The 25,166-nt window shown below is 42.8% G+C and overlaps 2 long non-coding RNA genes across 4 annotated transcripts in view; both read left to right on the forward strand.

The window, feature by feature from the left end:
* The window catches only part of LOC115075974, a 115,687-nt gene that overhangs the window by 20,655 nt on the left and 69,866 nt on the right, over nt 1-25,166 (forward strand). The window contains exons 1-2 of one of the 3 annotated variants that reach the window (XR_003852658.1): nt 12,401-14,620; nt 15,526-15,636. The exons of 1 other annotated variant lie outside the window; for it this stretch is intronic. This is a non-coding gene — a long non-coding RNA (uncharacterized LOC115075974). Of the gene's footprint in view, nt 1-12,400; nt 15,637-25,166 lie in introns of those variants that run through there. One more of the 3 variants, XR_003852659.1, reaches the window with a different exon arrangement.
* LOC115075975 lies at nt 19,143-24,651 on the forward strand. Its single transcript, XR_003852661.1, has 2 exons — nt 19,143-21,093; nt 23,980-24,651. It is a non-coding gene; the product is annotated as an uncharacterized LOC115075975 (long non-coding RNA).

Genomic DNA, 25,166 nt, shown 5'->3' on the forward strand with positions numbered 1-25,166 from the left:
TCCTATACCACCTTTCTGTACCAAAAAGAGTGGAATAAAAAAAACCTACAAAATAAGTGGAGCAAAGTATAACAGCAGTCAGGTACAGACAGACAACTCTCAAAAAACTGCAGAGTGCAGGAAACGTAGCAAGGAACCCACGCAGGCAAACACAAAAGAGAAAAATCTTAACACGTCTGCAAAAAGGTACTTCCTTCAACCTGTTTTGAGCTTTGTTTCTATGCATTTCCACAGAAAACAAATTCGTACCAGTTTAATTTTGAATGCACGAGGCACACGGACAGCAGATACAGCCTGCAGTGCCTCGCCACCCTACCATTTGACTTTCCTTTTGCTTGGCTCTCTGTGAAAGCTGGCTTTTGCCTTCACTTCCCTGCAAACCAGGGATGTTTTAGGGGTCTGGAGCACTGCAATGCTAATGGGGGACGTGCAAAAAAGTAAAAAGGATTTTTAAAAGGTTCCAGTAATAATTTGTGGGGAATTCATCCCTTTTTTTTTTTTGCAAAAGGATTTGCTGCCAAAGCATTTCATCAGGCCAAATCTTTTATGCAAAGTCCCATTAAAACCTGGTGATTTTTCTTTCAAAACCGAACGGCTATGGTCTGGCAAAAATGTTATGAAAAATAAAGCAAAGTGGATAAGTCACTGACAGCAGGCTTTTTGAGGAGCCAAGGCCACAACGTGAAAGCAAAATGTCATATTTTATACCGATAATTTGGAAAGCTAAAAGCTCTTATTTTCTTTTTTGGTGTGAACATGTTTGACAGATCTGCGACAGCTTAGACCCCCTGCCTCTCTGTGAGGCAGGACCTTGTTTCCTCTGGACGTGTGTCTGCTTAAAGAGGGACTGCCAGGCAGTTTTATTTTATAAAATGTTAGGATAAATGATCCCTGCAGCGATTTCTTATAAGAGGCTGGAGTTTGGGATGAGGGTAACATTTGGAAATGACGTTTTAAATCTCAAGCCTCCAATTTAAAAAAAAAAAAAAAAAACCACGCATGTAATTTTCCCTGGGAAAAAAAAAATCTATGTGCATAGTGCACACATTAGAAGGAGTAAATGTGTGCAGGTAATTTTGGGGGTGTAATCTCCTCCAAAGGGAAGGTATGTGTGTATTTTTCCTTTCAAAAAATTGATGCAAAGTCAGAAGGCAAAAAAAGTACCGAATGCAATATGTATTTATTGCACTTTAAGGTAATGCTTGGCATAGGTTCCAGGAGTCATGAGATAGTGGGACCTGGACTGCCATTGATAGCAGCAGTAACATTGAAAGCCAGGTTCCTTACTAGCACAGGGCTATGGGACCTGGAAACATAACACAAGCAGGGCCGATTTTAAAAACGGGTGCTGGTCCCATAATCGCAGGCCCCATGAATGGGTAATTTTTGTACCTGCCCACATTCAATACTTTTTTTTTGCTTTACTGACTTTGTACCAGTTTACGAAAGGAAAATATGCACATACCTTCATTTTGGAGATTACGCCCCCAAAATCTATGTGCACTCCTTCTAATGGGTGCACATAGTTTTTTGTTTTTTTTTTTTTCTTCAGGGAAAATTTACATGCATGCTTTAAAAAAAACAAAAAAAAAAAAAAACCCCTACCCTCAAATGCATGCACCTCAGTGCAAACCTTTCACCCACCCTGCTCGTTGGAGACCCCTTGACGCCCCTTCACACTGCGGGTAATAATGCGTGCATCCAGGCCCTACGCGTACACGTTTACCCGCGTCCGCTGGGCCATTTCTAAAAAGAGCATTTCCATGGGGAATGCGGTGCGCTTTCCTCACAGAAATGACCTTGACGATGACCCACCCCAGGACGGACTTACAAAAACACAATCTGCAGAGTCTTCCTGTAATCGCCTGAACTGCGCGTATCTTATAAAATCGCCTGAACCGCGCGAATCTTATAAAATCCGGGGTCGGCGCGCACAAGGGGGTGCACATTTGTGCAACCTGCGTGCGCCGAGCCCAGCGCGCGCTGCCTGTTCCCTCCGAGGCCGCTCCAAAATCGGAGCGGCCCTCCCCCACCCCCCCACCCCCCCGGCCGTATCTAAACCCCCCCTTATCTTTGTTGGCAGATTTACGCCTGCTAAAAGCAGACGTAAATCTGCGCGCGCCAGCAGGCTGCTGACGCACCGTCACCCGACCTGGGGGCTGGTCCGGAGGCCTTGACCACGCCCTCGGGCCGGGGCCCACCCCCGAAATGCCGCGTCGTTTTCGGAATGCCCCCGACACGCCCCCTCCCCTTTTACAAAGCCCTGGGTCTTGCGCGCGTCCCGGGGCTCTGCACGCGCCGGCGGCCTATGCAAAATAGGCGCGCCGGCGCGCGAGGGCCCTGCGCGCGTAAATCCGGCCGGATTTATGCGCGCAGGGCATTTAAAATCCGCCCCTCAGGGTTTACTCACCCTGGAGTCTGATTGGCTTATCTCCTCCTAGCACAATTCTGATCAGTTCTTTTTCTAAACATTATTTATGTAAAGGGAATTAATTGGGATTTGTCTTTAAGCTTAGAACCACTGCTGGAGTATTGGGAGCCCTTTGGAGAGGCCCGGCACTCGTGTGCGTAACGGGGTTTAGGCGCGTTATAAAATGGGCGCGGGCCTTTGAAAATTTTACTTGTTGGGAGACGCCGAGCCCATCTACAATATCAGAACAGGAGGGAGCATTTATAAACTACTCCCTCCACAGGATGTTTAGAAACAATTTAGTTTGTCTGTTTCATGCTGCAGATTTTATCTTAGTCCTCAACATAGGTGGCTGCATGTGTTCCAGTGCCGACCTTGCTTAAGCTGTCATACTTGCTATGCTTTGATGAATTTTTAACTCTAATTTGGGTACTGGCACCACTGCGGAGAGAGAAGTAATTCATTCTAATTTCTCCAGTCAGGATGCAGTAATTAAACTTTTTTTTTTTCCTTTCTTTGAGGGAGGTCCCATCAGCCAGTCCAAAGGACCCGAAAAGGTACTTCTTAAGCATACCAGCAAACGTTAGGGGTTTGGCATGGAGCTGTCGCAGCTTGACTCTCTCATACGTGTGCTATTCTGGGTGGTTTTCTGTTGCACCTTGTGCAGTGCACGGTCACCGGGTTTCCCTCCCGTTTTTTGAAATAAAGGGAAGCGAGATCAGTCCCACAACCCTCCGAAACCAGAATCGCAGGAAGCACGTTTTCCGGCAACTCGCGCCGAGCCTTTCTTTGCAGCCCAGTCTCGAGCGTACGCGATCATAACTGTCCCCGTGTAATGCCCAAAAGTCAGTGCTGCCCTAGGTTAAACCCCCCCCCCTCCCCCCATACCTATGGGCAACCGTTCCAGCACGGTGCTCCCTCCTACCAGCAGCAGAGGCTCCAGAACAGCACCGCCAACTCTGGCGGCACCGGCTCTGGGCTGGCATCTCTAGGGGTATCCAGCCAGCGGGACTCTGGCACTCTAGGCAACCACTTTTAGCTCCGATTTATGCTGCTGCTATGCATTTTTACACCTGCTAAAAAGACCCTAATGTCTTCATAAGAGAAGATTCAATTAGGCCCTCGACTTCCCAACAATGCCCAAACCTGTCGTGTTTTATGCATTCAAAGATCAAGATCCTGCCACCCTGTGCCTGTTTTGATGTATCAGCAAACTTGAGGGGGGGGGGGGGGGAAAAAAAAAAAGCATTTATGACTTGTCAGAAAACTCACCATTGCAGTTTTGATTTCCCAATCAGTCTCTCTGGGTCCATCTTCTAATTTTAAAGTTAAACTTTTATCCGTTTCAAAGGTCACTCCTCGTGAGCTGCAAAACATAGACTTTTTCCTGTTGAAGTCAGAGCCAGACACAGGCCCTGTCGCTGGTAGGAGAACAGGGCTACTTCCTAGCACTGTCTCCGTTGTGCAACATGTATGGCTCTGCGTTGGCCAAAGCTCTCTTATTTTCCAGGGCCATGATTTCAACTAATGCAAAAAAAATATATAGATACATATATAAATATATATACTTTTGCCGAACCCCTGGTGTCTCTCTCTATCAGTATGGAGTAATTAAACTTTTCTTTCAGGGAGGTCCATCAGCTAGTCCAAAAGAACCTCTCTCATATATATATGAGAGAAGTTCTTTTGGACTATATATAATATATATATATGAGACAGACCAGGGTTTGGCAAAAGTACTTTTTTTTTTTTTTTTTTAAATAAGTTTGTTTGGATGTGATAGAAACATGTTAGAGATCTTCCAGATTTCACTAAAGTACAGGAAGGAGTCTCTTTCCTGAGAGGGTGATGGTAGGTGCCCACCATGATCCACTAGTGGAGGTGGGAGCAGACAAACGAGTGGCAGGATGTGAGCCTGCCTGAGATAGGAGGCAGCAGTAAGGGGTAATCCAGGGAGATGACCGGAGTTTGGCTGGGGGGGGGGAGTGCTCTGCACAGGGGAAATTGGGCAGACTGTGGGGGGCAACTGGTCCTCATCTACGGTCTACTGAGTGTGTTATTACTGGATAAAGTTCAGTTGTGCAATTAGAGGGGTTTTCCTTCTTTAGGACTAACTTATACTTTGTGACCTCTCTGGGTTTTAGCCGATTTTAGACCACCCTTACCTTTTTTATAAGCATTGAGTTTTATTTTTAAGGTCAGGGAATTCCATTCATGAGCAGTAAAGGTTTATCAAATGCAGAAAGGATCAACCTTAAGGAAAGTAGGGTCATACAAGAAAGCGGCACTATGGGTGCCGGTCTCAGAGCTGGCCAGTGCTGTTGTTCAGGAGACGGAGGTTGAGAAAGGAGTAAGTGGAGATTGCTGCTGTCCTCTTCTCCCCACAAAACCCCCCTCGGAAGGTTGAAGAGGGGGCCAGGGAGGTTCCCTGGTCTTGGCTCATTTGCAGGGAGTAGAGTGGGGGCTGAGAGTGGCCCAGGGAGGCACCAGTTGAGCTTGGGCTTAAACCCAGCAGGATAGTCTGGGCCCCAGTTTATTAGCAAGGGTGTGAGGGGGTCAGAAGGACCCGAGGAGGTCTCACATGGCCTCAAGAAATGGCAGTAGGAGTCTGGGGGTTCCTCTTTATTCAGGGGGGGGGGGGAGATTTATGTTTATTTTGGATCAGCAAATGAACCTAAACCAACTAAAAAAAAAAATAAAACAAACCAAAAATAAATTTTAAAAAAACCTCCAAAGTGAAAAAAACCCAAAATGTTTTTGTTTTTTTGGCTGCACATCTCTAATAATAATGGGAGATTTCAATTATCCCAGTATTGATTGAATAAATGTCACATCGGGACATGCTGAGATGATAAAGTTCCTAGATGCTATAAATGACTGCTTTGTACAGCAGCTAGTCATGGATGCAATGAAGGCAGGAACTACTTAGATCTAATTCTCAGTGGCACACAGGACCTAGTGCATGGGATAAAGCTGGTAAATACACTTTCATTAGTGAGCATTATGCAAATAATCTGAAATAATCACTGGAGACAGACACTGAGTAAAACTTCTGCACTAGTGGGTAAATATCACAGAATATGTGTGCCCAAAGCTTTTATGGTTGTGAAGAAATGTATTCTTTTTAATTGGTTAAAAGATTTTGCTCCTACTAGAGTGGTGGACTTGATTTACATGCAGGACCACACAGCTCTTATGAGATCATCTAAGGACCCTGTCATTTTTCATCAGACATGGGCTTTCTATGGACACCTTACCAGAGGAATATAAAAAAGTGACAAAAGGATAGAGGAAGATGAGTGATTCGGTTGTGGCTTTAGCCACTCTAAATTGCTTCTCAATTTATGCATAACTGACTTAGTAGCTTTCTCTGTTTTGGTTCTGTTGTCTTAATGATTACATTGTTGATTTATTCAGCTGTTTGGAATGACTTGAAGGGGAAAACTCATTGACTGTAATCTTTAATTATTGTGTATTGAATGTCCATTCATATGAAACATTTAATTATTTATTTATTTAATGAGTTTTATATACAGTCATTCAGTTTTGCCATCACAACGGTTTACAAAATAAACATGTTTTAATAAACAAGGTGAAGCATAAAAGGAGAGATTATAATGAAATTAGAAAAATCTAAAAGGAGTGGTTGCTAAGATTAAAAGAATGCATGGGGCTTGGTCATTGAAAAATGCCATCTCTCAAGCCCAGACAAAATGTATTCTATGCATTAAAAAAAGGTCAAAGGAAGACCAAATGACTGCCAGTATGGTTTAATGGTGAGATAAGAGGCAAAGCCAAAAACAGCATCTTTCAAAAAATGGAAAGCAGATCCAAATAAGTAAAATAGTATGTAAGCACTGGCAAGTTCAAAGTTAAGGCAGATCATGAAATTTGAAAAAAAAAAAGCTTGCAATAGAGATGTAAACTAATATTAAAAACATTTTGAAGCATATTTAAAACAAAAAGCCTTAGAAGGAATCATTTGGACCTCTAGATGACAAGGAGTGCTCAGGGAGAACAGGGAAATGGCAGAAAAACTAAATTTAATTCTTTGCCTTGGCCTTTACTGAGAAGGATCTTGGGGATGTATCCACATCAGAAGTGATGCTGATGATTCAGAGCAACTGACGCAAACCACTGGCCAACTGCCGGAGGTAAGAGATCAAATTGCTAAACAAAAGAGTAACAAATCACCAGGACTGGATGGTATTCAACCCAGAGTTCTTAAACTCAAACATGAACTTGCAAACCTGTTTCTAGCAGTCTATAACCTATCATTTAAAACAGCCACAGTACCTTTAAGATTGTAGGGCAGCAGATTTTTAAAAAGGGCTCCAGGAGTGATCCAGGAAAGTATAGACTGGTGTGAGTGACATCAGTGCTGGGAAAATGATAGAAGCTATTCATTAAAACAAAATTACTGACCACATAGATATGGTTTAATGGGGGAAGAATCAAGATGGCTTTAGCTAAGTGAAATGTCGCCTTACCAATCTATTTTGGAAGGTGTAGATATAGCATAAAACTGGCTCAGCTTTATTTGGATTTTTAGAAAGCATTTGGCAAAGTCCTCCGTAAGAGACTTCTTAAGAAATTTAAAAAAATCATGGGATAGGAGGCAGTGACTCATTGTGGATTGGTAACTAGTTAAAAGATAAGAAACACTGATAGTGGCATTCCCAAGGATCTGCACTGGGATCTGTGCTGTTTAACACATTTGTTAAGGATTTAGAAAAGGGAGCGAGTGAGGTGGTTAATGATGTCGCATTATTCAAAGTTGTTAAAACCACAGTGGATTGTGAGGAATTTGCAGAAGGAGCTTGCAAAACTAGGAGTCTGGGCATTAAAATGTCAGATGAAAGTGAACAAATGCACAAAAGAAGAAAAAATAATGCAAGCTACAGCGTGCTGGGTTCCATATTACAAATCCATCACCTAGCATAAGGACCTCAGAGTGTATGTGGACAATACTTTGAAAGCCGCAGCTCAGTATGTAGTAGTGTGAAAGACCTGCCTGTTCTCAGAAAATAGATGAATACCTTGTGATGACAGGTGAAGTTATACTCTGCGATGAATGTACAATGATGGGGGTCTCTCTTTTTTTTATGGATTAGCTATATATTTGTGGCTCAAGTTTCTGTTTGTTTTATTTAACAATTTTTCTATACCTTCGTTTGGAGACACACCATCACAACGGTTTACAAAGCGCACAGTAAAAATAGAATAACAATTATAAAGTTATGATTTTAACTGTATAGAATTATATTTTATAATGTGCACCACCTAAATCAATCCTGGTGATAGGGAAAGAACACAAATATTTTAAACAACAACAAAAAAAAAAGTTGAATATAAGGAATTATGTGGATAGGAATGGAGAATTATCATAATGCCTCCATCTCGATCCATGATGTCTTCGCACCTGGAGCATTGCAGGCAGTTCTGCCCCATCTGAAGAAAAACATATTGGAGCCAGAATAAAGGTACAGAGAAGGGCAATAAGGATGATAAAGGGGTTGAAACATCTTATGAAGAAAGGATGAACAGGTTAGGGAAAGAGACGGCTGAGAGGGAATATGATAGAGGTTTATAAAATCATGAGTGTAATAGACTGTTATTTATCCTTTCAAATCATTCTAAACTAACAACCAGCAGATTTTAAAACAAACCATAGAAGGTATTTTTTTTTTCACTTAATGTACAGTCAAGCTATGGAATTTGTTGATAGAGGATGTGGTCAAGGCAACTAGCGTAGCGGGGGGCTGTATAAAGAGGTTTTGACGCGTTCCTGGAGGAGGAGTCCATAAACGTTTATTAGCCGGGTAGACTTGGGGAAACCACTGCTGGTACAAGAAACGGATTTGCTGATTACTTTTGACACAGTGACTCTTGGTCTGATCCAGGGTGGTGCTTTTTATATTCTTATCCTCTTAACCATTGAGATGAATCGACAGCTCCTACGCTGTGAGTGCAAGGTCTCTTCTTATAAACATAGCAGCAAGGGAATACGTCAGAGGAAAGAGAGTGCGTCCCTCTGCACGCATGCTACACGAATTCCGAAACGAATGTGTATTTTGTGAGCGGACGGTTTTCCTTTCCAGTAACGCTGCCCATTTACCAGAATTATCTATGCCACAACGCACCACTGTCTGAATGCTAGGAATGACAAATGCTCCAGCTGGCTAACACCCTATCCTCGGGGGACAGTCCCTCCATTTTGATTGCGCAATAGATTTATTTTTTGCACTCTTCCCTGCAAATTTATCGTTGCAGAAGTTTGCTCTTAAGAGATGTATAAAAAATAAAACTGTTGAGGTTACATGGAATTTTTGGATTTTCCCCTGATTCATAAGGGAGGAATTTTGGTAAAAATGTCCCCAGTGACTCTGAGGAAAGCTTCCAGAGCCGTAGCTATCCTATGGCCGATATGGATTGGGCCATAGATGTCGCTCCCAAAAAGGCACCGTGACGCTGCTGCTCCTGCAGCCCAGAGAGGGGAAAATCAAAAGGAAGGAAGGGGCTGGTTGGGGGAGCAGAGCGGTCCTTTACTTCTCTGCTCTGCTCTGTCTGCTCCAGCTTCTGTCCCTCCCTTCCTTTCCCTCCACCTGCAGGCTGTCTAGTAGGAAAAAGGCTGGAAGAGGAAGCAGAGGGCTGCTGTGCGAGAAGGGGGTGGCCAGTGGCTAGGGAAGGGGGGCCTATGGGGTCATCACTGGAGGGGGAAGATTGCAGTATGGGTGCGAGAGAGTGTAGGGTAGCTGGGGAGAGAAAAGAGAGTTACACACACACACACACACTCTCCCCCAGTTCACGCTGAACCTCAGGGTGACCACAACTGAGAAGTTCCCGGAAGGGGGTTGGAGTGAAGGTTAAGCTCTTTCAGACTAGGTTACAAGCACCAGGCCTGGTAGCATCCTGCCAAGTGGGATTAAGTGCTGATTCTTTACTTAAAAGAAAGACCATGATTGTGCTGTAAAACTGAGAAGCATCAGCTGACAAGACATGTTGGGTTTCTAGCAGACATTTAGTGAGAGGCAAAGCCTTGAAAAGTGTTTAGAAAATGTGCAAATGGGTCAGCCCGATCTGCGGAGAGGGGAGCCTATTGTGCAAAGGGCTTAGCTGACAGGGGCCACAGGCCCTGCACTGAAGTTGTGCTGTGTGAGTCCTGGGTGTTAGTGCTGTTATGGTATGGCAGGTTTCCTGCCTTGGGGCCGAGTGTCTTTTTTTTTTTTTTTTTTTTGGCAGGGTTTTGTGGTACATCACAATGTGCCTGGTAATGGAGTTTTGCTTTGCTATTTATTCACAAGATCTAGAACCTAATTCAGAGCTTCCCAAACCTGTCCTGGGGACCCTACATGAGATAGATTTGTATATCTTGGAAACTCAGTATATGTAAATTAATCTCATGCATATTCATTGTGAATATACTGAATATCTGACTGGCTGTGGGGGTCCCCCGGGAGAGGTTTGGGAAGCTCTGACCTAATTGGGTTCTGTGAAGGAGCGTCCCTGGAAACTCTTCTTAATCAGTACTGGACCAGGCATCTAGCCTGGTCCACCTTAAAAGCTAGAGCCACAGTGAGTGGATCCCCACACAGCAGGAATAAGAGTTTGGGCCCAGCTGGGAACAGACAGGAGAAGGCAGCTCCTGCGAGAAGGTGAACACTGAAGGTAGTGATAGTGAATGCTGAATGTGAATGTGGCTGAAGGTTAACCTGCTTTTTGTAAATAAAGTTTTCATATAAGAAAAATCTGAGTCCAGCCTGTGTCTGTCCTCTGGGGCCTTGCAGACCGCTTGTGCTCTCTCTTACAGTTTCATAGAATCAAAAACCATAGCGTTCAATAGAAGCAGAAAAAGCACAACGTCATGTCCAAGGCACACATTCCTTTTTCAACCCCTACTGCTTAACAAGGTAGAGGTTAAGGGGCAGTTTTGATTGAGGTTAAAGATCACATCCCTGCAGATCTCAGGGTCACATTTCTGAGACCAGGGTCACACTTTGTGTGCGCTCTTGAAATAATATTAACAATATGTTTAAAAAAATAAAAAAACAAAAACATTGAAACAGTTTCCCAGTGCCTGGTGCCATGTGTCGTGTACAGGTTGAGGGTGCACTTTTTCACTTGGCTACAGGTGCCAGATTGATGACGACTCTGGAAAATTCAGTCAGATGCAATACTGAAATGTGTTCCATGGATGCAGAACAGCAAAACACAGCACTAACACTCTTAGCAGGAAGACATTTGGGAGGTCTCCTGCTGAGAGTTACATTAAATCCTTGCTGAGCCAATCGGGATGCTGTCTCAGTGGCCTCGGATGAATTCAGCAGGGAGCTAGAGGACAACAAGGTTAGCAGTGCCAGCCGAAAAGCAACACATTTCCAAAAGTATTATCTTTTAATATAATGCTATTTTTCTCTTTTTATGAAAGTATAGAGCTATTCATAGTGCTATAAATATGCGATACATATTTTAACCTAGCCAGCTGTCAATGTTAGAAATCCAACTATATATGCTCTTATGTTTCTTTAAATTGGTTATTTAACTGCTTATTTTTAATGCTTTTTATGATTTTACTGTGTAGCTGGTTAATGGTTTTCTTTTTTTTAAATTGTTTTCTTATTCCTTATTCCTGTTTACGTGCGAGTGATGTTTTGTCGTGATTGTTGTTGCCTTTGTTTTGCTGGTTACTATGCTTTGTAATTATTGATCACTGCCTTGAGTGATTTTATGGAAAAGAGATTCTATAAGTTAAAGAACATGTCCTCATGTGAACTAACCTGTCCTGCTCAGAGATTGCTCATGATGACAAAGGCTTTTTTTTATTTTATCTATTAAAATACAATGGCAAATTATCAGGATCCAGATGGAAGCAGAAGGTTTGCCTCGATCCAGCTTTTTTCAGTTAAGAAGTGCAAAGAAAAAATACACTGGGAGCTTGAATGTAAGAGTTTACCATGAGAGGGAAGAGGCAGCAATGTTTTTGCTTCTTCTGATTAGAAATGTTGACTCATGCTTTTAAAATATGAGAAAACACGTCTGTCTGCATCTGAGGCAGCAATACAAGGAATGAAAAATAAGCCCCAGTGTACATCAGTGCCTGTAGGCTCCTGCCTCCTTGCCAAGTTCTTCTTTCAGGGTGTTGCATTAGCTCTAATAACTTCTGAATGCAGAAAAAAGATAAATGTTTACATGTTGTATTTTAGCAAACACCCCCATGCTGGGTAGTTTGATAACAACTGGGCAGCTTGATACTTTAAGTACTGCCATTGATGGTATGCTTTGATCTCTACAGCAGCAAGCCGGAGAAATTGGTGCATACCCAAAAGTCTGCTGCTGCAGAAAAATGTTTACTTATTTTGTATTACTAAGCATAATTGTTGTAGACTTAGTCAACTGATCTCTTATCAAAAGTTCAAAAGGTCTGAGGTAATCATTTAGCTTCTCTGCTTCATATCAATGGGACAGCCCGGTGTTCTGATGAGATCTTTTTTTTTCCAGTTAAAGATGTAAGGTTTACTCCAGATTATAATATTTTGGATGAATGAATATTTAGCAGATAGCCAAATAAAACCTTCAAATTCACATTTATTTATTTAAAGCTTTTATATACCGAAGATCATGTACAAGTACATATCGCTTCGGTTTACAGATAACCAGAGTTAGAAATACCATGGGCATGGTGTACATGGAACAATTAACATTAAACAAATAATACAATTATAAAATATATAATAATAATATTAATAATAATAAAATTGATAAACTGTGAGCAAGCAACAAACGGGGTATACATTGAGTATGTGGTACATTGAAGTATTATGCATGGAGAACAATAAATAAGTATGGTACAATTAAGGTAGCATAGGACTTTGTTGTAGCATGGGAACTTTAGGTGAAGGCCTCTGTGAATAGCCAGGTCGTCAGCTTTTTCTTGAAAGTCCGTAAGCATGGTTCTAGACGAAGGTCCGATGGTAGATTATTCCAGTGAGTAGGACCAGCTAAATGGAGACACATTGCTGCCTATTATATTAAAACGAGCAAAGAGTGCCTGGGGTTGCTTGGGTAATCTGGTCCATAACAGCCTATGTGCTTGTGTGTGTTTGCAAGAGGGCTTAGTAGACAGAGTATATTGTCTTTGCATTTTGCACCTTCCTCTGTTCCAGGTGCCATTTGGTGGCCACAGACAGACATGACAGTGTGACAGACACAAGCCTTTTATATATTCTATATAGAAATAGATAATAGGCAATATCCAATATAGTGGCATTGTGGGGGGGTTTCTTTCATTTTTTTTTTGTTTTGTTTTTCTTGGCTTAGCATGTGCTAAAACATTTTGGATTTGACGTGACATGCAACAAAGCAATACATTTCATGGCTGTCATTTTAAAATAACAGCACAACCCCAATATCCTTTTACTCTGCTCATTTTCCCTGCATCGTGCTATTATTACTTATCACTTCTATTGCACTAGTGGACATGTGCAGCGCTATACAGAAACGTATAAGAAAAGTCACTGCTTGGTAAATCTTGCAATCTAATCAAAACAAACATACAGGACCAAAGAGGCTTTGGGTATATCATTTATTAACAAAAATGGTTAAAAATCAATACGGCTGTGAACAGGATATCCAGCGGTTCAGATTTAAAAGCAGCCTCAAAAAAAGATTTGTTTAGACTGGATTTGAATAAGGCAAGTGCGGGAGCATGACGCACCACCTCAGGAAATGTGTTCCCAACATAGGGTGCAACCAGCTGGAAAGCACAGAGTTGGGAACTGGCAGTAGAGGGAAAGGGGACAGATAGGAGTGACTTACCTAATGAGATGTTCACAAGGAGGGCTGTAGGAAGAGAGATGAATGGAGAGGTAGTGAGCAGCTGCAGAATGAAGGCTTTTGTAGGTGAGTAAGAGGAGCTTGCCCTAGAGGTGAAAATGAATAGGAAGCCAATGTAGTGAATTCAGGAGAGGCATTATAAGGGCATAAGCTACAGAAACACAGACTTTACCTTTGGTTCCCCACCATTAATTATCCCCTGTGCTTATCCCAGCTTTTTGTTACTGCTGTTGGTGCTACCACCTCTTCCTGGAAGGCTGTCCCGAGCATCCACCGAATTGCACCCCCAAAGCCATTATTCCACAGTGATGGCCAGAAGCAATGAGACAGAGCAGCGCAAGTCTTCCTCCACGTAACACTGCAGATGACCTGTATCACCACTTTAGGCAGCCATCACACCCAGCATGAATAGAGATTGGACACGGTAGGAAGGATTGACCCCCAGATAACCAGATAGATCTTGGGATGCGTGGTCTCCTCTTGTTGCAGGATTAACACCTGCTAATTCTTTCTCTTTCCTGAGGTAAACATTGCATCTGCTTGCTCGCCTACTGAGCTGTAGAGCGGCCAAACTGGGCAGCGTGATAAGAAAAGGCGACTTATCGAACACCACCCAAAGAAGATAAATTTTTATATTTTCTACCAGTAATGTGGTGTCCTTTTCCATCACCCCCTCGCAGAAATTGTTTTTCGCTAATTCTCTATCCCAGCGGCCTGCAAAATGTAAGCAGCACAGACACTGTAGAAACCCTGCACGGTTCCTCTAATGCTACTTCCAGGCTGTGAGGAATGCTGATTGTTACCAATAGAAGGAACCCGCTTTAGAATAACTTACTAATGGGCATATGGCAGCAATGTTGGGACATGCAAAATGTACCCTTACTTCTTAAGGAACAGGTGGAGCAATTTTGTCACAGGGAGCACATTAATTTAAATAATATAACAGCAGTATTTACAGCCATGCATAATATTGAGATAATATGGAGCCTTTGTTCTGCAAAGTGTTTTTCAGATGGGAGGTGCAATTATTATTACCCAATTATGCTAATCCCTTTTGGTTATGACATTTAAGTAGTATTTAATGACCCCGTTAGAGGAGTTAAGGACAAAGGCAAAGCTGAAAGCTTTCCACTCAGGGGGAACATTTAACTGCTACTCGATGAGTCTGGCAGATGGGGATGGCTAGCAATATCAATAAAATTGTCTTCTCCGTTTTTCTTCCTTGCAAAAAGCATGATTTGGTTCTATTGGTGAAACAAGATGTGCCTAAGAAACCGAGGAGTGACCGAGTGATTACCACAATAGACGGCAAATCCTGGTTCGGCCACAGTACTCTCTGTGACTTTGGGCAAGTTCCTCTATCTCCTGCTGCCTTAGGTATCTGCTTATGTTATAAGTTCTTTGGGGCAGGGACCAATCGCCATCATCCAGGCACGCTATAAAAGAAAGTACTGTTATTATTATTAAGGCCCTCTGCATCAGCCAATCAGAGTTCTTGCAAACTAAGGCTTTTCTCCCATTCCGTGTCTATGGGACAAACGTTAAGTAGGTGAGGCCCTAATTGCCATTCTAATTAGATTGCAGGGTTCTTTGTTTAAAACACATGTACTCTCTCACTTTCCTGACATCATGCACTCTGCATTCCTGCCTTGGTTCTCACCCAGAGATGAGCAGGCTTCCTTCCTGGTGCTGAGATGTTTGGTTTATGGAAAAATCAACAGCTGCAGTGCCAGGCGGATGCCCCATTTTCATTCTCATGTACAAGTTCCTCGCAGGCGGCCTGGGCTTGGCTTTCTCTCCCAGGTGTTTGGCTGTGCGATGCTGTGAATCGGGGAAACGAGGCAAAGGTCTGCCCGAACATGCTTCAGACACAGCCCATGTGCAGGTACAGGGCGGACACCCATGGCAGGAGGCACCAGAGCATCGAGGAGAAGAGAACAGAGCAAAGGCAGTAGGCTGTCTGCCAACAATAAAACAACCATCAGTATAACTTTAATGTTGTTAAACCATGTGCACCAAGAATTTTGCAGAATTCATTGTTAGTTTACAAAAAAAAAAAGTTCAGCCTGGGTTACTCAGGGTAACAATAATGCAATATAAGGATCATTAGGTTGCATAATTTCATGGATTCCAGCTGTGTTGTGTGTCATGGCTGGAGGCCAACATCCATTACAACAGAACATTAGTGGTTCCATTAGCAACAGCACACGTTGCTGTAAACCCAGGGTCATTGCTGAGGGCACATTGAGGGGTACATTCCTGTCTTCCTCTTCCTTCTCCAGGATCACAGCAGGACACCTCACTCTGCTTTAAAAAGGTGCCAGATCCGGCTGGTACAATTCTGGAAGGATATGAACAGGATGGAGTCGGTCCAGAGGGTGGCTACCAAAATGGTCAGTGGTCTTTATTCTAACGCAAATGGGGATAGACTTAAAGATCTAAATGTATTCCCTAGAGGAAAGGCGAGAGAGGGGAGACATACATCGACGCATTTCCCTCGATCTACAAAACCCTCTCCAAGTATACAATTCGACAAGACCTACTAGAGATGTTTACAGAGGCGCCCTCCAAGTTCCCCCTGCGAAAACGACCAGACACATTACCCTAAGAGATCGTGCCACCTCCACAGCTGGCCCTTCTCTATGGAATTCCATTCCTACAGATCTCAGACTGGAACCCTGCCTCCTAACTTTTAGGAAAAGACTTAAGACTTGGTTATTCAAGCAAGCTTTCCCAGACACAATCTAATGACACAATCCAAGGACACAATCCAAGGACTCCTCAAAACATTCAGCCATTAACCATGCCATTTGTACATAGTATTTAATTTAATTTGTATATTGTCTAACCATTTATTCTTTCCTATCTCTTCCTTCTTCTCCAAGTTCTGCGACCCTTGTTAATTGTAACTGTTCCTTTGGTCACCACAGTTCTAGTTTGATATATTTAATGCACTCCCGTTTCATGTAAACCAGCAAGATATGTTCTCATGATTGCCGGTATATAAAAACCTTAAATAAACAAATAAAATAAAATGATTGAGAATTCAAATATCTCAAAGGTTTCCATGCATGGAGGGGAGCCTTTTTCAATGGAAAGGAAGCTCTAGAATGAGGGGGTCATGAGATGAGGGTGAAAGGTGGTAGATTCAGGAGTAATCTCAGGAAATAGTTCTTTACAGAGAGGGTAGTGGAAGTGATGGAGACAAAACCAGTATCTGAATTCAAGAAAGCATGGGATAATTACAGGGAAACTCTGAAGAGGTGATGGGAATTTATAATACCAAATTAATTGGATGGATGGGCAGACTGGATGGGCCGTGCAGTCTTTTTTTTTCTGCCTTCATGCTTCTGTTTCTTTCCTGGAGGGGTATTCCTGGCTGGAACTACGGATGTGCTGTCATTTTTAAAATGATAGGAAAGTTAGGGCGACATTTGCCGTTTCATTTTGTCACTTCCTACCTGAGAGGACACAAAATAACCAAAATGTCATTTCCTTTTATTTCTGTTGTAGCGCACACTAAATTGGTTTCGCGTGTGCTAAATTGTTTAGCATATGTTAAAACACAAACAAAATAAGCTAAGAAAAAATAGTAAACCAGAAACAAAGTGAAGCCAAAAAGTCTCTCAAGGAGCCCCCCTAGCTGGAACCATTTTCAGAAAGCTCGAAGGTGCTCTAGGGCTTTCAGAAAGCTGCAGATAACGAGACTCAGGGTTAATGACTAACTCTGTCCAGAGAAGGTGTTGGTGAGAGAGCTAGAGGCCGATGCCTCTGACAGAGCATGAGGCACAGACTGGGACTGTTGTATCAGATCACGCTGCTTATGTAAACTGAGCTGGTGACCTTCTGTAAGGTTTCTACAGGAAGGCCTTTTGTGTCCTTGTGTGCTGGAACAGACTGCAGCTCTGGCCCCCTAGCATGATCTTTACATTCGTGCTGGTAGATACAGTCTTGCTGAAGGAAGAGAGATGATCTTCCTCCCCCCCTGTCGCTTTTGCAATAGGAGAATACCTAGAATAATAGGGAGGTGTTCTGAGACGAGCCTCATCCGTGATTCAGAGAAGACGTCCTATTCATTAAAGATCGGTTTTGGAGCACGCATTTAACCTTACGCTCTGACAACAAACAAGAAACTGGCTGCTCAGTTTTCTATTGCCATTTCTTCTTAGCGATGGTAGATAATAACATAACGAAATAGCAAGAGCAATTAAAAAAAAAAACAAAAAACAAAAGTCACTGGCCCCATAAGTTCTAATACTGATCTGCATGCAGCAGGACTGACCCTCATTCACCCCTAACAGGGAGGTTCAAGAGGAAAGTGAGAAAATATAAAGATGGAGGGGGACACCTGGGGCAGACTTATAGCAGAGGGCTAAGAGCCAGAATCGAGCCTGCGGGGAATGGACACACAAGGACCTTAGTGGCTGGGCAAGAGAAGGAGAGGAGCAGTGACCGAGGAAGGCCTCTGGCGGCTTCAGCACTCATGGAGCCACCCGGCTACGCGGCATCTTCTACGTTTCCGCATTTATTTTTTATTTTTTTGGATGCCATTGCTCGCCTCTCCAAACCCATGCTCAAGGCGAGTTAGAATTTACATACTGCAGGTAAGTCCCTGCCCCAGAGGGCTTACAATCTAAGTTGGTACCTCCAGGTCACCAGAAGCAGCTGGTGACCTGGAGGTACCAACTTGCTTTCTTCAGCAGCCCGGTCCCCAGCGGGCTGCTGAAGAAAGCAAGTGGCCTATCCCCATAGCACATCTCTTCCGTCTTAGTCCGGCCTAGCCATTTACGGAGCTGCACCTTCTTGTTCTGTTTTTCAAAGTTGGTTTCCTGGGTGCAGTGCTGATCATAGGCCTGGGTTATCCAGACTGTCCTTTTTTTTTTTTTTTTTTTTTTTTGTTAAATGCATGCAGCCCCATGACCTTATTGTGGGGGCAAAGAGGGCGCAGCCTCGGGTGCACCTAACATTAGCCAAAGAGAATCGTCGCCAGTTAATGACAAAAAAAAAAAAAAAAATTACATTGCACAGTTACTGAGTGGCAGAGGGAAAAGGTAAACGGGAGCACACGTCGTGGCTTAAATTTTAACAGCGTGCTTCAAACCTGGCCAGGCATAACAGTCTGGGTGCTGGAATTTGGGACTCTCTCAGCTCTGCCTTTCACATCTGAATTTATTGCAGAGTCGATCTGCATTTATTATTCCTGGTGTGATTTTTTTTCCATATGCTAATGACGCTCTGGATTTGACACCAAGGAAATCTCCGACACACGCACACACACCTGGAATGCACTGCGAACATTGGCCCACTGAATCGCTTTAAATTGTCAGTTTACATTGCAGGAAGTGATTTATTTCAGTAGATCGTTTTAAGCTGTCATGCTGCTGCTTTTTTTGAGCTGTAGTTGGGGCAAAAAGAAAGTGAGCAGGTCCCTTTTCCTAGTTGCATTGCTACTGGATGCTGCCAAGGGGCACGAACAAGGCATCGGGAAGATGGTGAAGCTTTGTTGTGTGGGGTTTTTAAGCTCTGCTCTGCCCTGCCTGCCAGTGGAGTGCGAATGCTTTCGCTTCAAGCCATGGCATTTTCAGCGCTGCTTACAGTGCTGTACAATTTTCCTTCACCAACTATGTCCTATCCAGAATTGCAAAAGTACCCACAGCAGGCAGAAGTACTGATCCTGCATGAAGGAGCCTATGCAATAAATCTTGTGCAAAATTTTATTTTATCATATGAGTTGGTAGGAGTGGCCTAGTGCAGGGGTAGAAAACTCTGGTCCTTGAGAGCCACAAACGGGCCACGTTTTAAGCATTTCCACAATGAATAGGCAGGAAAAAGATTTGCATGCACTGCTTCTATTTTATGCAAATCTGTCTCCTGCCTATTCATTATGGATATCCTGAAAACCTGTTTGTGGCTCTTGAGGACCACAGTCGGCCACCCCTGGCCTAGTGGTTAGAGAAGCAGGCTAAAAAACAGGGAGGCATCCAAAAAATAATTGATATTTCTTGCTAGAATAACATCGCAAGCACAATATTTAAAGGACCATCATAATACCCACAGCGGTGAAACTAATGTATTTCTGTTCCACACACGTACCTTGGGTCATATATAATCATTGATCCACATCGTTCATATCTAAAAAAAAAAAACAACTTTTTTGTGAACTTAATGTAAATGTTATTTACTCTCTCAGATAATAGAAGGACCAGGGGATATTCCATGAAGTTAGCAAGTAGCTCATTTTAAAACAAATCGAAGAAAATTCTTTTTCACTCAGTGCATAGTTTAAACTATTGAATTCATTGTCAGATGCTGTGGTTACAGCAGTTAGTGTTACTGGGTTTAAAAAAGGTTTGGATAAGTTCCTAAAGAAAAAAATCTATGCTATTAGGCAATAGTAGCTTGTGATTTATTTAATGTTTGGGTTCTTGCCAAATACTCGTGACTTGGACTGGCCATTGTTGGAAACAGGATACTGGGCTTGATGGACCCTTGGTCTGACCCAGTATAGCATATCTTATGTTCTTATGAAGAGCCGCTCATTATTAGGCAATACTCTGGGGGCCGATGCAATACTCCTCGCAGAAAGCGGGCGCTGACTTTTCAGCGCCCGCTTTCTTAATGCATGCATGGCGCCCCGCACTGCTATCCTATAATACAGGGGTACATGCTTTTCCAGCAAAGAGAGTTCAATGTGAGGCACAAAGGACTAATGTTGAAGTACAATCTAAAAGGATAACTTTCAAAGATCTCCACATGGAGGCCTACTCTAGTGTTTTCTAATCTGCACCTATCTGGTCTGCGCAGATTAGAAAATCCACGTATTTCCACCCCAGAGTATGCACAAATGTTTGTAATGCATTGAAAGCATAGATTTTCTCTACCTATTTTATAAACGTATGCATGTATATTTAAATGCAAAAAAACCCCAAAACTTGTATGCGTGAAATCCTGATTTAAACATGGAAGTAGGTATGTTTTAAAATGTGCATGCACTTGAAATCATCCGTTCGCCAGTAAATCCACTGGTTCACTCAGTCTGACTCCGGTTCTTTCCCACTATGTCATCCTGAACTTCCCCCAGACCTCCCACCCAAAAATAGCAGACAAGTCTGACATCAATTATGCTAGTTAATTAGCAGGTGTAAAATCTTGTGACTAAGTTGCCTAATGTGTTCGCGTAAATCTCTCATAAAATTGCACCTTACAATGCGCCTCTACCTCTCGAACTTGTACCGGGACCCCACAGATGGTCTTTCTTTTGTGCAGGTAAATGCGCGTGCAAAACCAATAATAAGCACACTCTCTTGCTGCTTATAAAACGGCAAGTACACGGAATACTTAAGCTACTTAAGAACACGTATGCAGATTTTTATGTGCATAAAACTCCTTTGAAAATTCTCATGTGAAGGGTGTGGTATTCTAAATGGCCACTAGATGGTATCCCTTCTGGTAAAAATTTCATGATGCATTCTGGCTGTGAGAGCTGTCCCTTTAAGAAGCTCAGGGAGATGAGTCTCATGGAGGGAGTGTTTCATCAGATACAAAAGGGATAGAGTGGGAGAAGGATATCCTGGGGAGAACCCAGCCGGGGGTTTGGTTCGCCCAGGGTGGCCTCTCTTCAGAGGGGACCCTGCAGGGGTGGTTTGGGGGAAAGGCCCGAGGCAGAGCAGGTGTCAACCAGAGGACCTGACCCGAACCCTGGAGGTGGAGGAGAGTCTGGAGATCCTACAGGCAGTAGGGAGAAGGGAACCTCTGAAAACAGGGAAGTCCTACGCTTTTGCTTAGATGGGGCAGAATAAAAACTTCTGCAGGGTGACAGAGTTCCAATGGAGAGAACTGCTAAGTGTCCAGTGAGTACCGAGGCTTTTATGGTGTGAAAAATTGATGTTAGACTATGCAGAGAAGAAAAATGGTTGTATTGGGGGTGGGGAGTGGGATTGCTTCCATGGAGTGAAATATTGGCGACAGGAGGGTATTTTGAGATATGGGGAAGTCCTCCTACTACTTGCAAGGGAATGTGTAAATAAATACTAAGGATTCGGTGGTTTTGACTTTTCTGTCTTGTTTGTTACTGCTGCAGTCTAGCAGTGCAAGCCTGTGTACCCTGATCTAACCAGTGGTTTTTATAGCCTGACTGCTGGTAACACCAGAAAATAAGTTTGAAGGTGTTTTCAGAGTGAGCTCCACGGTGAGATCTGAACAAGGGAGACAGCAGTCAGCGGGGAACATAGAAAGGCCTGAGTTGACTAGGGATCTCAGAACTTAAGAGAATCCCCTCTATCTATCTATTTATCTATATATTTAATATACTGTCGTTCCAAGTGAAGATCACAACGGTTTCCAAAAGTAACATTCATCTTTGGGTCATTACATAAACTGTCCATCCTCTGGGTCCAGGTCCACTACTGTTTGACCCATGCTCCTTTCTGAATCCTCCCAGGAGAGCGGCATTCGGGTCACTCGTGCGCCGGAAGCGCTCGCATTTTCTGTGCATAATCAGGGTGGGGGTTTACACAAAGAAGTATATAGAAAAGCCCCCGAAGCAGGCACCCTACTGGAACGCCATGGGGCTCTGGTCCGAGCAAGGTTTGGTGAAAGTAAATGCCGAGTGTAACAATACATGGACTAGGAAGGTTTTTTTTGGGGGGGGTTTGTTTTGTTTTTGTTTTTTTAAGAAGACATTTTATTGTGTTTTTAGTTCTTTTGTTTTTTTCTAATACTGGTATTAGAATGTTTATGCATACTGGATTTAGTTTGTTTTATTGAATCTTTATTGTGTTCATTTATGGATGTATTTTATTGTAAGGTGGTATAGAAAGAAATATTGAAAATAAATACACTAAAGGTGAAGCTGTGCTAGTACTTTTGACATCTGCTTCTATAGGGGTGCGATGGCACAGTCAGCACTTTGATTATTATATGACAAATAAGAAATAGAGGCACAAACATTCTTTAAAAAAACAACTTACTATTTTACATACGTGCTCCTTGTAGTGTTTACACAGACTGACATATGAGTGATGGATGTGGCTCCAGTTTGCATGTGATCTTTTGCTAGATTATGCCAGGAATCTCTCACCCGCTGCGTAAAGTTGTATTTTCTTCATATTTTCTCTGAACCTCCCTCCCTTCCATTTCATATTATGACCCCTTGTCCTTTAATTTCTTTTTTCTATGGGAAATTGCACTTTCCTGTGGTTTATTTGGTTTTTTTTATTTTTTTTATTGAAGCCTGCCCAATATTCAAATGTTTGTCATATTCCCCCCCCCCCCCCCCACTTTCCCTCCCAGCAAGAACATAAAAGCATTTTATTAAATATGCTCTCTGGTGGTCTCCATTTGAAGACCCCCGTTTGCTGAAGGACAGTTTTCCATCATGGAGGGGTCCCCTTCTTGCTGCACCTGAGGACATCCTTCAAACGGTACCAGGGCAGGCGGGTACCTGCAAGAAAATGGTGCCAGCCCATCTACCCAGAGAAATGGTTTCACGTTAAAGTAAGGAGGCCTGTAAGAGTTTTTTCAGATGTGGTGAGTCTTGAGGAACATTGGAGGGATCAGGGCCTGATCGCATTCCTCCACCCATGCTCCCTTCCTCCCACAAATGATCCAGTTGCTTCTTTCCTTGCAGAAGACTTGTAATTGGGTTTTCTTGTCACACACTATATTCCAGTATACAGCGCAGTGAAAAATAATATCGCTGGAGATCCTGTTTTGACAGCCGCACAATCAATCTTACAGTAGGAAGGATCGCTTTGCATAACGTGAAACGGCTTTGAAGTGCAGCACTGAAAGAGCCACAGCAGCTACGAGCACAAAACTCAAACTATAGCCCAGGGAACAAAATTGCAATAGGCGCAGTCGCTCCCAGAAAGACATTTAAATGAAGAAAAATAATTTATGGCACAAGAAGAAAGGCAGGATAAGTAGAGTTGGCCAACATTTATGGCTGCTTTTTTTTATTTTTAAATATCTAGCTTTGAAAAAGCAGAGATGTATTAAAGGAGCTCACAAGTATTCAGAGCGTTTACCAAGAGCTGACGAGTGCACGGCCTAGAAATCTCCCAGCAAAGGAGCGCGCAAACTAGAGACGTCATGTCTGGGCAACCTCCAAATAAAGACCTGCTACCTTTTTGTCTTATTTTGGGCGTTTGTTCCTCCCTCCCTGCCGATCCCAATTTAATTGGACTAACTGAATACAGTCCTCGACTAGTTTTCAGGAGCTGACCTTATCAGACAGCAGCGTTTGTCGATCCCATTATCTTGCCTAATATTTAAGTACATAAAACAGATGTGTGCGATGTGGATCTGATATTTAGCTGTCCGGCTTTCAATATTTAAAAAGATTACCGTTATTTACACCACAGATTTCAGCTTTTTTTTTTCTTTTCCTTTCAAGTAAAATATAATTTGATCCAAAGTATCAAATGTGAGCTGACACAGCAGAACAAACCATCACCATGGCTTTTTTGCATTCGCAGCCCTGATGCTGTTAGTTCTCTGAGAGTTTGCGCCTGTGGTGTTCTTAAGAGTCAAATAAATTCATCCAAGCCTCCGTTTGGTTTGTTTTTTTTTTTTGCAAAATATCCTGAGTCATGCAAACGGCCAAACATCTGGAGATGTTCTTTCTGTGACATTTCTTTCCTCATGCAGCCAAAGAGATATTTGGCGCAACTGAATGGATGTTGGGCTCTGTCATGTAAAAGTTTACTATAGGGCATACTTTTTTTTTCACACAGTACAGAAGATTTTGAAGCAGACTCTGGTTACTGCCCAAGAGAAGCCATAGATCTGCAACTGGGTTGAGCAGCATTCAGCAGTTCCACAGACCAGAACTAGAGCCAGGAGAGCTGCTACTTATGTTAAAGCTGGAATAACAAAATGTAAATATAAAATAAGTGACTCGATTTAAGAAATAGAAAAGACCAAATAATGGGTGCAACAAATACAGTGCACAGTAAAAGAAAATTACAAAGTGGTAGGGTTTAAATATTTCAGGAATCCTCCTAGAACTGTATAAATATAGTCCATGAGACAACCAGCAACCTTTGTACATTTTGTGAGAATATGGCAAATTATCCACTACCAAGCTATCCCAAATCCTAATAAGGCAATCTTTTCATCAGAAAATGAGGGGGTTCCCAATCTGCCATCGTAAAGGATGGCAGAAAAAGCCCAAATTGGCCTGTCTGCTCAGTCAAGATTCTTACCGGTAGTAGAGTCAATGGTAGACCTAGAGGAAGACAGTTAGTTAGTCTAAGTTGGAAAACACAAGACATCTGGGATATGGTGGCAAAAATGGAGAAGGCAGTACGGCAGCCCTAGATCTTACTAGGGATCAGGACAATACTTTCACATTTAAAAAAAAAAAAATCAGAGGGCTGAAAAACAAAGGTGAAGAAAAAAAAAAAGTTTACAGACCTTCTGCATATGTCGGGCAGCTGAACTCCTATTTTAAATTTTAACTTCAGAATTTTCAGAAAATAATCGCATAAGTCTCTTATTCTTGCTTCCCTTTTGGTTGTTGTCTGACCAGCCTGTCTCTTAGCCACTGCCTCAGTGAGGGGCAGACTGTGCTCTTCTAGATGAAAGCTTGACAGGCTATGAGAAACATCTCAAGATCTTGAGCAGATCAAAGAACTGGGACATCTTGGATAATGGCTGGATGAAGTTTCTTAATCACTGACTTTCTTTCACTACACCGCTCCCTATGGTACAGTAGAGGCTCCTGGAAGTGGCATTTGAGCATACTTTAGGCCGCGGGTGACCAGTTGGCTCCACTTTTTTCAGGACAGGCTGATTTAGGGCCTCATATGCTAAGGGCCGGATTTTAAATGCCCTGCGCGCGTAAATCCGGCCGGATTTACGCGCGCAGGGCCCTCGCGCGCCTAGAGCCCCGGGACGCGCGTAAGTCCCGGGGCTTCAT

This window comes from Rhinatrema bivittatum, chromosome 14 (genome assembly GCF_901001135.1).
Source record: "Rhinatrema bivittatum chromosome 14, aRhiBiv1.1, whole genome shotgun sequence".
NCBI lineage: Eukaryota > Metazoa > Chordata > Amphibia > Gymnophiona > Rhinatrematidae > Rhinatrema > Rhinatrema bivittatum.